The sequence below is a fragment of the Mus pahari genome, chromosome 12 (assembly GCF_900095145.1).
Source record: "Mus pahari chromosome 12, PAHARI_EIJ_v1.1, whole genome shotgun sequence".
NCBI classification, from domain to species: Eukaryota; Metazoa; Chordata; class Mammalia; order Rodentia; family Muridae; genus Mus; species Mus pahari.
In genome coordinates, this window is record NC_034601.1 from 31725831 (window position 1) to 31738516 (window position 12686).

A 12686-nucleotide genomic window follows, 5' to 3' on the forward strand; every position below is an offset into this window, starting at 1 on the left:
TTGCTCTCCCATAGCACCTTGGTTCAACAGTAACCACATGGCAGTTCACGTTGTCCAGTTCCAGAGGACTCTTCATCTGGATTCAGAAAGCACTGACCTACTACACATACATGAAGGAATGTAATGTCTATTACAGTAATTGATAGGGATTTGTGAATGGTGCCCACAGGAAATAGGAACTTAACTATTTAGGGCTCTTTACTCTTTCTTTCTTCCTTTTTAACTTCATATAATCCCATTTGTCAATTCTTGCTAATATGTCCTGAGCTAATATTGTCATTTTGAGGAAGTCCTTGCTTATGTCTGTAGCTTGCCTATATTTTTGTCTGGCAGTTTAAGGTTCCATCTTACATTGAGGTCTTTGATCCATTCTGAAATGATTTTCTGCAGCATTTCTATCTTTATTCTCCTACGTGTGGAATATTCAGGATGATAGAGTTGGGAGAGTTAAATAGGGGAGAACACCCAGAAGAAGTTGGAGGCAGAGAATGAAAAGTAGATTTGATCAAAGCGAAATTTATCCATATATGAAGTGGGGAAAGCCAATCTTTCCTTGAACACGTGTATTTGACACTTTTGCTGAGAAGCAGTTGATTGTAGCAGTGTAGGTTTATGTTAATGGTGCTCTATTTTATTCCACTGTGCCCATGTCTGGTTTTGTGTGTGTTTTTGTTACTATGACTCATTAGTATCATTTGTGATATCTCCAGTATTGCTTTCTAGTGTGTCCATGGGAATTTCAAAATACCTTTTCTATTTCTGTGAAAATACCATGGTATTTTGGTCATTACCTCCAATCTGCCGACCGTTTTCAGCAATGTGACATTTTTTAACTACATCGACTTTCCTGACCCATGAACATGGGACATCTTTCCAGTTTTTAATATCTTCAGTATTTTCTGTTTTATGATTTTCATTGTTGACATCTTTCACCTTCTTGGTTATCATGTGTGTGTGTGTGTGTGTGTGTGTGTGTGTGTGTGTGTGTTGGGGTGCAGTGCATGTAGAGACCATAGGAAAATCACCTCTATCTATCTTTTTTTTTTTAACCTTATTCCTTTAATACAGAGTCTCTCACTGCACTGGAAGCTGACAATTTTAGCAATGCTAGTTGGTCAGTGAGCTACTGAGATCCTCTTGTGTCTGCCCTACAGTGCTGGGATTACAGGCATGTATAACCATGTCTGGCTTTTTTCTTTTCTTTTTTTTTTTTTTTAAAATTATTTATTTATTATATGTGAGTACACTGTAGCTGTCTTCAGACACTCCAGAAGAGGGCTTCAGATCTTGTTACAGATGGTTCTGAGCCACCATGTGGTTGCTGGGATTTGAACTCCGGACCTTCGGAAGGGCAGTCGGGTGCTCTTACCCACTGAGCCATCTCACCAGCCCCCCCATGTCTGGCTTTTATGTGAGTGCTGGGGATTCAAACCCAGGTCTTCATGCTTGTAGAGCAACACTATTACCCACTGAGCCATTTTCTCAACTGTGATGGCTATTTCTTGTTGTCAACTTGACTATGTACGAAATGAACTACAACAGAGAAATAAAGGGCATGCCTGTGAACCAGCTCTTAAGGCTGGAAGACATAGGCTTCTAACCCAGATCTTGACATGGAGATCTTGAGGCATAGTGGCCATGAAAAGCTTAGGCCCAGATAAAATAGTACACACCTTTAATCCTGGGAGACTGATGCAAGCAAATCTCTGAGTTCAAGGTCAGCATGGAACAAATCAGGTTCCAAATCCAGTCATGGTAGTACACACCTTTAATCTGGGCCACACCATTTGCTGGAGGCCTACATAAGGACACTGGAAGAAGGAACATTCACTTTTCTTACTCACACTGTATTTACTTGCCAGCACATCTGTTGGAATCTACTTCTTCAGGTTTCAGCTTATACAGAAGCCCAGTTGAAACATCTAGCCTCGTGGGACTGAGCAATGACCAGATTCTAGAACTTTCCATTCACAGCTACCCATTGTTGGGTTAGTTGGATTGCAGACTGTAAGTCATTACAATAAATTCCCTTAATAAGCGACCTTCCATAAGTTCTTTGACTCTAGAGCGCCTGACTAATGTACTAACCCTGTTTTTTAAAAAATAAATTTTCTCCTGATTTCAATAAAGATTTTAAGTGTAGTTAGAAGTATTATCTCTGCACATGCACAATGAGAGTAATAGACCTCTCTTTTTAAGATGTACTTGTGAAGATACTATTTTTAATATTTTTGTTTTGGGGTGTATGTTGTATGCTATATGTGTTACGTACGTAGTAACATGGGTGTGTGTGCACACATGCATTTTAAGGCAAGAGGAGGATACCTGCTGTCTTCTATCACTCATTTCCATATTACTTTGAGACAGAGTATCTCAGAATCTCACCATTTTGCCTAGGCTGGGAGACCAATGAGGTCTCAAGATTTACCTGCTCTACTACATACTGGGTTCACAAGCACACATGGCCACGTCTGAGTTTCTACATTAGTACCCGGGATGTGAACTCAAGTCCCCATGCTTGCATAGGAATTGAACCCTGGTCCTCTTTAAAAACAGCAGGCGCTCCTGAGGCTGGAGAGATGGTTCTCCAGCGCTGACTGTGCTCAGTGGCTAAGAGCCCACACTGCTCTTCATGGGACACAGACTTGGTATCCAGCACCCACATGGTGGCCCACAATCATCTCTAACCCCAGTTTCAGGGATTCTGACTCCCTCTTCTGGCCTCTGTGACTACCTGGCATGCATACTGTGTACATATAAATGCAGGCAAAATAGAAATAAACAAACCTTTTAAAACCAAGACCACCAGTAAGCACTCTTAATTACTGAGACATCTTTCCAATTCTTACTAAAAAATTTTTTTTCCCATTCAGGCACTATGTTGCAATTTTTTTAATCTGATAATCAGATCTAGGAGCACTATAGATTTATGAGCTATCTGCATGAAGAAAGCTGTATTTACTAGCTAATACAGGTAAAGATAATGTTCCTAGAATATGAAGCCTGATCCTAACTTACTTGGTATTTCTCTGATTACTTTCCTTCCACTTAACATAAAAAAATTAAGTCTCTTATGCTGTCAAACTGCCAAATGGTTTATTGTGACTGTAAACCCATATGCTTGCCAAGTGTTGTGAAATATGCTTAACATAATTAACTCATGTCTTAAGGTGCCCGAGCTTAAAGGGAGGTCTACGAGCTTTGTCCTCCATGAAATTCGGCAAACTAATTGCAGGGTTTTGTTTTGTTTCCCTATAGAATTATAAAACAAACAAACAAACAAAAAAACAGGCAGCTTTTTATTTTTAAGGTGTCAATCAGAATCCTTTGTTTCCTTCCTGCAGAAGTTGAAGAAGAGCCTTGGATAAACAAAGTCATTTTAGGGTTTTAAATAAAACTCTCTCTGTCTCTGCCTCTCTGTCTGTCTCTCCCTTTCTCATCCTCCCAGCTAAGCTCCCTCTTCATTTTCTTCTTTTTCCTCTTCCTTATCCACCCATTCATCTGTGCTCTCTGTCGACCACTTTGTTTCTTTTTTTTCCTCTCATTTCAGCACATGGTTCTAATTTCAGTCCCCTGTAACTTCTGCTTCTACACACGTTACCATGGTGCCAACACATGCCCCACCCCCCAAATGGTTTAATATCTCACAACATATGATTGATTCTCTTTATTGTGTCTTAATTTTAAATTACTGAAAGACTGATAAGTCTATTTGGGTCAATGTCAACCTGTAGTTGAATCTTCAAGAAAGGCAGGAGTAACTTGCTAGCTAGAGATTCCCATCTTCTGGGTTATGGATTGTGATGGTTTGTATGTATATGCTTGGCAAAGGGAGTGGCACTATTAGAAAATACGGCCCAGTTGGAGTAGGTTTGGGCTGTAAGACCCTTATCCTAGCTGTCTGGAAGTCAGTATTCTGCTGGCAGCTTTCAGATGAAGTTGTAATACTCTCAGCTCCTCCTGCACCATGCCTGCCTGGTTGCTGCCATGTTCCTGCCTTGATGATAATGGACAGAACGTCTGAACCTGTACAACAGCCCCAATTCAATGTTGTCTTTATAAGAGTTGCCTTGACCATGATGTCTGCTCACAGGGTAAAACCCTAAATAAGACATGGATGGAGAGTTTTTGTAAGAAAAATACTTGAATAAGGAGTATCCTATGAAGAATGTAAAAGAAACACAAGACATGGTCTTTGTTCTTAGGGAATGTAACATCACATGCTCAGAGCCTTCTATGCCTCAGTGGTCTACTTCTGGCTGCTTTTGAGTGCCTGTAAACAAGCAGTCTGGTGATTATAGGTAGAACTGTCCCAGAGTAGGCTTACAAAAACAAAGCCCTAGTTTACAAAGAATTCAATTTTCTTGTCTACTTATTGTATATAATATGGTAGATTATATTTATGGAGCTCTTGCACTATCTCCAATGATTGGCCCTATTTTATTATCTTGATAACTTTATTAAAGGAGTTATTATCACTCTTTGATCCTAGGCTCAGAGAAATTAAGAGTATGTGTATAGAAACCATAGTAGTAGATAGCAGAAGAGAAATTCAAGTGACCAAATAAAAGTGTTGTGACACTGAGGACCCAGGTGGAGCTGCTGGCATGGACAACTCACTAAGAAGCTGTCAGCAAGGTGGCAGTGTGCGGTGTAGACATGGCTTACAACAAGATCCCATGACAGTGGCTGAACTGTCCAAGGTGCGGCCAGCAGGTGGCAGGAAGATTCTTACCTCTGAAGATGATGCTGGGGCCAAGATATGATAGTCAAATTGCTGAAGAAAACCAGTTATACCCCAGTATACTCAAAAATCATCTAAAGAGTCTGAAGGTTAAAATGAGCTTGTTGGTGCATCTGACAAATACTTCAAGGTTCTCTGACAGAAATGACATAGAAAAAGAAGGAATCAAATATATGAAACTTCAATGTAAAGGACATGGTGAATGACCCAAAACTGAGAATACTGAGACATTCATTCACCCGTGTGAGAGGTTTAATGAAAGAAGCCCATCTGAACTTATAGGCATTTACTGCACCCATGGCTTCAACCATACTGGTCTCCTTATATGTGCCTTCTTGGTGGAGAATATGAATTGGAGCATCGAAGCAGCAGTTGCTATGTTTGCCCAAGCCAGACCACCAGGAATCTATAAGAGTGATTATTTGAACAAACTTTTTCATCACTACGAACATATAGAAGAAACACCAGCACCACCTATATTGCCAGACTGGTTTTGAGGATGATGATGAAGAAGATGAGGATGAAGATGAAAAAAGGACTCAAAAACCAGGGTCGAGTGCTTCCTTTGGTAAAAGAAGAAAAGAATGGTTAAAACTGGGAGCTATTTTCTTGGAAGGCATCATATAACCATTAAAGGCGTAACTTGAGTAACAATTCAACTAAAGTTAGGAGAGGTACAGCAAAAATGTCATCAGTTCTGTGGCTGGAAAGGGTCTGGGTTCGCTGAAGCACAGCCTGTCTCCATGGACAAGCAAAATATTAGACTTTTAGAGCTGAAGCCATATAAAGTAAACTGGAAAGCAGATGGTACTTGTTGCATGATGTTGATTGATGGCACCAGGGATGTTTTTATAATTGAGAGAGATAAATCAGTTTTTCATGTTTCAAATCTGGAGTTTCCATTTCTCAAAGATCTCCAAAATACATTTATTTATACCCTTTTTGATGGAGAAATGGTCATTCACAAATTAAACGAACAGGCCATTCTAAGATATTTGATATATGACATAGTTAAGTTCAATGCACAACCAATTGGAGATTGTGATTTTAATATACATCTCCAGCATATTGAATGTGAAATTATAAATCCATAACATGAAAAAGTGAAGACTGGGCTCATTGACAAAACACAGGAACCATTTAGTGTCAGACCTAAACCATTTTTTGACATCAATATTTCAAAGCTTCTGGAAGGAAATTTTGCCAAAGAAGTCAGCCATGAAAAGGATGGACTTATTTTTCAGCCTATTAGAAAATACACACCCAGTCGATGTGATGACATTTTGAAATGGAAACCTCCCAGTCTAAACTATGTAGATTTTCCACTTAAGATAACAAGATCCAAAGGAGAAGGGCTGTTTCCCTAGAATGTTGGTCTTTTCTATGTTAGAGATTATGAAAGACCCTTTGCACAAATCAAGATGATAAAAGAACTAAAACAGTACTGACAAAATTATAGAATGCATATATTATAGAATGCACATTTGAGAGCAACAGCTGGGTCTTCATGAAACAGAGAATAGACAAGAGTTCCCCAAATGCCTACAGCACAGCCATGGCTGTATGCAATAGCATCTCCAACCCTGTCACCAAGGAGATAGTTTGAGTTCATTGACAAATGTGCAGCAGCTGCCCAGCAACAGAAGAGAAAGTATCCCCTGAACCCTGACATGGAGCTCATGGCATACCCACCACCCAAAAGACTGCACGGCCAACCTAGTCCCTGCCTCTGACCTCATGCTCAAAAGGAAAGAAGAACAGGAATAAGTTGTACCCTGAGAGGCTCAACCAGCAGCTGACTCAGACAGATACAGACACCCACAGCCAAACAGTAGATGGAGCTTAGGGATTCTTACAGAAGAATAGGAGGAAGGATTGAGGCCGGAAAGGGATAGGAACTACACAGGAAGAGGAACAGAGTCTTGGGGCTCTCAGAGTCTGAACCACCAACTAAAGAACATACACAGGCTGGACCTAGGCCTCCCGGTTCATATGTAACAGATGTGCCACTCAATCTTCATGTGAGTCCCGAACAACTGGAAAGGGCTTTCCCAAAAGCTGTTGCCTGTATGTGAGATATGTTCTTCTAGCTGGCCTGTCTTGTCTGGCCTCAGTGGGAGAGAAAGCACCTAGACCTGAAGTGCAGGGTTGGGGGATACCCAGGAGGACCCCTCCCACCCAGAGGAGAAGGGGAGCCGGGAAGGATTGTGGGAAGGGGTAACTGGGAAGGGGCAGTGAGCAGAATATAAAGTGAACAAGTAAAAAAAACAAATAAATACATAAATAAAATTAGGTAAAAAGAAAGAAAGAAAGAAAGAAAGAAAGAAAGAAAGAAAGAAAGAAAGAAAGAAAGAAAGAAAGAAAGAAAGAAAGAAAGAAATCCAAGAGTCTTACTCTAAAGCCTATGTTCTTGCCAGTTAGGGAACAACGCTGCCATCTGAACATAGTAAGAATGAGCTTACCTTTAGTTCAGTTTAAGGGCCTGCTTTGCCATAGGATGGCATCTGAGCTGAAGATGTCAGCTACGGTAAAGGTGGCTTTAGCTAACTGGCTTTGTTTGTTCATTTGCTTGAGTTCAGCTTAGGAAACTGGCTCCATGCTCTTACTCAGGCTAAGCGTTGCAACCTAAGTCTATGTACCTTTGTTCAGGCCTCATAGTTTCTCAGGGGCCACAGAAGACCTAACAAGTCCTCCTCTGTTGCTGTACCAATTCTTTCTGTCACTCCCCCTCCCGAAAGAACCCTCTACCATAATCTTTGGAAAAACTAAAAAGATCAATAAGACAAAACAAAATTTGTGTTTGACTTTTTAGCAAGTGTATTGGGTACAAAAAAAGGGAGTGGTTCTTCTAGTGGCAGGTTGCAATCACATGAAAGACATCTGTGACCTAGATAGGTATGAAGATATCTCTCTCTACCAGCAAGAAATAAAGAGATGCTGTGGCAATATATATTTAGAAAGAGGATTTATTAAAATAACTTTCAGACTATGGTCCAGCTAGTTCAACAATGGCTCTTTATCAGAGGAAGGTCCAAGAATCCCCAGTATGTTGTTCAATCCATGAGGCTGATATCTCAGCTGGTCTTCAGTATATGTCAGAATTCTGAAGAAGTGGGCTTTAATGCCAGCGAAGGAATGGACTTGCCAGCGAGAGTGAGCAAGAAGGCAAAGAGGGCAAACTTCCCTCTTCCATGCCCTTATATAAACAGCCACCTGAAGGTGTGGCCCAGATTAAAGGTGGATCTTCTCACCTCAAAAGATCCCCTTTAAAAGTGGGTCTTCCAAAGCCGGGCATGGTGACTCATGCCTTTAATCCCAGCACTTGGGAGGCAGAGGCAGGCGGATTTCTGAATTCGAGGCCAGCCTGGTCTACAGAGTGAGTTCCAGGACAGCCAGGGCTATACAGAGAAACCCTATCTCGAACCACCCCCTCAAAAAAAGTGGGCCTTCCCACTTCAAATGATTTAATTAAGGGGGAAAAAGTCCCTTACAGGTATACCCAGCTGCTTGGGTTTTAAATAATTCCAGATGTTGTCAAAGTGACAACCAAGAATAGCCATCATACAGTGTCCAGGCATTCCACTGCTCCTTGTAGCTGAAGCAAAGCAAAACAAACCTGACCATAATACTATAAACACAGATAGATCTCTGGACAGGAAGAAGATGAGAGTTTGAGGCTGCTTGGGATCTTGAAATTAGTGCATGATGGTAAATTCCCTAGAGTTTCCCTTTGTCTCCTCCATATACCACACTGGGTGTTAGTTGCAGTGTTCTTTACAGCTGGAACCCACCAACACAAGCAGCCACCAAAGATCTCCGCACGTATTCCTGTTTTGTTTTGTTTTGTTTTGTTTTGTTTTGTTTGCATTTGTTCTCAGACACACTGATGTTACAAGGAAGAAATAGCTTCATCCTTTCAGAGGTTTGTCAGGTGACTTTAGAGCAGTTCATCTGTGACTAGAAAATCCCCGCTACTCATGTCTCCAACATGATATCCAGCACCTATGAATAGTTAGTTTTCAAATCTAGCTTGCAAGAAAATACACTGTTCTTTGCCTAGTGTGGGTCCTGGACTCAATTCCCTTGCATGCCTTTAAATAATCCTTTTCATGTGTTCAGTGGTTTCCTCACATGAACACACCTAGTATCCTTTGGAACATCCAGCTGGGACCTCATGCATATCTGAAGGATGCTGGCTGAAGGATGCTGGCTGTCATTCCGCTGCACTCTTCACGCTGGTGCTCTGGCCTAGGAATTCCAGCTGCTCTGGTCTTTGTGAACTTCTTATTTCAGTGCATCCAGTGGGCTAATTAAGTTCTCCCTCCTTATCTCTGTAAAGGCAGTAAGCCCAAGAAGTGGTATGGTTTGTTTCTTTCACTCCCTACCTCAGGGATTACTGTCCCGGTTGTCAGGAACCCAGTGACTTTAAACTTAGATTCTGTCTAGTTGGTCTGTTTGAGGCAAGTTGGTAAATCCCACTCCTGTTCTTTTATCTGGGCCAGAAGCCAAAGACTCTGCTTACATTTGGAAATGTGTTCTGAAAGCTGATATGTGTGTATTAATTAATGACCCTGCAATAGGAGTGTTGGCCATTAAAGCTATTTCAAAATAAACCCCAGTATGGACAGAAAAAAACCTAGGGAGAGACATAAGGAAATGTGTGAAAGGGCCTTGTGGAAAATTGCGAAGCTTATATTGTAAGATACCAAATCCACTAAACACAGGAAGGAATTTGCCATGTTTTCTGAGCAAAGATACTCACCATAATGGTGATAGTTTTCTTGAGAAATGGTCTATATACTTTAATGTATGTCCATATTTAGCTGATGCATTTTTGACATTTTGGTTGGTTTAAATCTTTCTTTACATGTTAATATTAAGTCTGTGTGACCTCAGTTTTAAAAATATGTTTATGTGGTCTCTGGAAATGTATTCTAGGTTACAATTTGTCTTGGTTGTGTCTCTACCCTTGTAACTCTTTCAACTTCCTTTCTATTTAGTCTCTGAAAATGTACTGTATGTATGCAGTATATCTGGATTATATCTCTACCCCTTTAACTCTTCCAGTTTTCCTGGGAGCTCCCAGCACACATTCTTCCCAACTTCATATCCTGTTTGTTTACGTGTCTACTGTTAACCCACTGAGTCAATGTCTGCTGCCCTTATGGACAAGGTGTGAAGTTTGACTATGCACAGATCTCAGCTTCTGCACTCTAGCATATTTAGGGTCAGATAGCTCTTTGTTGTAGAGAAAAGGGCTGTCCTTTCCGTCTAGAATGATAAAAAGCATCCCACACCTCTACCCAGTAAACATCCAAAGCAATTGTGATAAATAAGTTAATGTCAATAAATAACATGGTAACAAAATGTCTTGGACCTTGCAGAATCATTCTGTTGAGAATGGTTGTTGTAGACAGCATGCTCCCCCATCACACACAGCAGCTCCATCAGCCCAGGAACTTTCTTGTGCTTCTCTGTTATAGTCAGCAGATCCTCTATTTCAGAACCCTAGCAACCAATGATGTGTTTCTCAGCCTTATAGTTCTGCCTTTTCTGCAGGCAGAGGAGTAAGCAGCATTTGGCCTTTGGATGTGGCTTTATTAGATATGGATACAGGTCTCTCTATGAAACCAGTTCAGTTCATTGTTGCTGCTGCTTCTCCCTCTCCCCCTTCCCCTTCTTCCCTTTCTTCCCCTTTTTACCTTCTTCCCCTTCCCCTAATTCTTCCCCTTCCCCTCCTTCTTCCCCTTCCTCTCCTTCTTCCCCTTCTTCCCCTTTTCCCCTTACCCTCCATCCCCTTCCCCTTCCTCTTCCTCCTCCTCCTCCTCCTCCTTCCCCTTCTTCTTCCTTCCCTTCCTCTCAGCAGCTGAATTGAAGTTCTAGTTTTATCTATTAAATACTTTAATAGATGTGTAGTGGTCTCTAACTATGAGATCAAGGATCCATTTAGTTAAATTGCCCATTTTTCAGTTGTATGCACTGTTTACATTGAAGAGAGTAACAAGAAGGCCACAGAGGGATATGTTGACCACGAATGTATTTAAAATATAAAATTAAATAATATATTGTTTTGCATGCAAATACCTCATTGTGGTTTTAAGTTTCCACTTGTCATAATGACTAATAATACTAAATGTCTTTGTTATATGCTTATTTGCCATCTGTATATTCTGTTTTAGAAATGTTTCTTCATTTTTTCCCTTAATTCTAGTTCATTTACTTTAATAGTGTTGAGTTTAGAGGGTTCTTAGTATATTATAGATATTAGCCCTTTACTGGAACTGTAGTTTGCAATTTTTGTTTTGTTGTTTGGCTTGTCTGTAATTTGTCTTTTATTAAATTTCTCATTAGTTTTCCCAAAAAACTTTTGATGAAGCTTAATTTTTCCACTTTCCTTTCATAAACCATGCATGTCCACTCTAAAAACTATTGGACTAAGCCTATATCCTGAACATTTTCCTCTAATGATTTTTTTCATGAAATTGTATCATTCATTAATTATATATATATAAAACTATGAATTCTCTGAGTTAATTTCTGTACCAAGTATAAATTTAAAGACATCTTTGTTGTTGAGTTTGACTGGTCATTTTTGAGAAGGGTTAGATATTTGTTTGATGTCTACTGAGCTGTTTAGGTTTATCTTTCAAACAAAACTGGAGAATGTTGGTGAACAAACTAAGAAGCTCTATAGGTGGAATCTAATGGAGTTGGCTTCAGCCTCTTAGTCTGGAGAGGTTTTTAAAGGTCTACTTGAGGGGCTGCAGAACTGGCTCTGTGGTTAAGAGCAGTGACTGCTCTTCTGTTATTCTGATCCAAGTTTGACCCCCAGCACCCACTTGGTGGCTCACAATAGCTTATAACCCCATTTCCAGGGGTACCCTCTGGCTTCCGACAGTATCAGGGACACCTGTGGTATGCAGACTCCTGCGTAGGCAAAGCTCCTATATGGATCCAATTCAATGTAAAAATCTATCTGAGATTTCTTAGCAACGGTTCCAGAAGAGCTGGCATTAACTTGGAATCATTCTGGTCTTCTATCAATATCATGTTATAATTCTCCAAATGAGCCTTGTAATTTCCTCCTCCTCTTCTGATTTGAAACCATGGAAAACTAAAAACTTCCTGTTGAATGTCTCTGAGGTGAAAGATTTCCCCAAGGGAGGAGCTGCAGCTCTAGGGAGAAAGATTTCCCCAAGGCAGGGGGTGAGGGGGTTGCAGCTCTGAGGGAAAAACCTCACACTACAAGAGCTTTATTGAGAAAAGCACAGGGCAGCTGCTCTCTGCTGATAAGGAGCAGTAGGAAAATGAGCAGGAGGCAGGCTTGTACATGGTCTCTGGGTGGCAGGGGTGGGGGTGTCCAGGATAGGTATTGGTGGGATTTTAAGTTAAGCCTAGGGAATTTCAAGCTCACCCGCCTCTGCCTCCCAAGTGCTGGGATTAAAGGTGTGTGCCCTAACACTTAGCCTTGTGCTAGTTAAAAGTGTCTCTTAGTAAGTAGCCATGTCCTAGAACGATCTAGAGACATACGTTTGAAATGATGTGCTACTCACTTCTAGGATGAGACATAGTCTCAGGACTGGTTCAGTCAAATACAGGACAATCTACCCGTGTGGCTGTAAATACATGAAATTTTCTAAAACTAAACATTTTTTTTCCCCCTAAGGATGGCTAATGGACCCGAATTTGCAGCATAATAATTATTTCCATGGTCGGGGGGAGAACCAAGAAGGGCTTTTTAGGGTAACACAGCAGGTAAAGGCACTCGCAACCTAAGCTGGACCCCAGAGCCCACACTGTAGAAAAGGTGAATGGACTTCTGCAAGTTGTCCTCTGACCTTTGTATGCTGTGGCATACTTGCCCCGCCCCCCAAAACAAATTAACAAATGTTTAAAAAAAAAAAAAAAAGTAAGTAAATCTCCTTGGTTTGCCTCATTCCTC

General features: G+C 40.8%; 1 pseudogene; it reads left to right on the forward strand.

The window, feature by feature from the left end:
- The first annotated feature begins 4659 nt into the window (after positions 1-4659).
- Positions 4660-6477, forward strand: LOC110330116 (annotated as a pseudogene).
- Positions 6478-12686: the final 6209 nt, after the last annotated feature.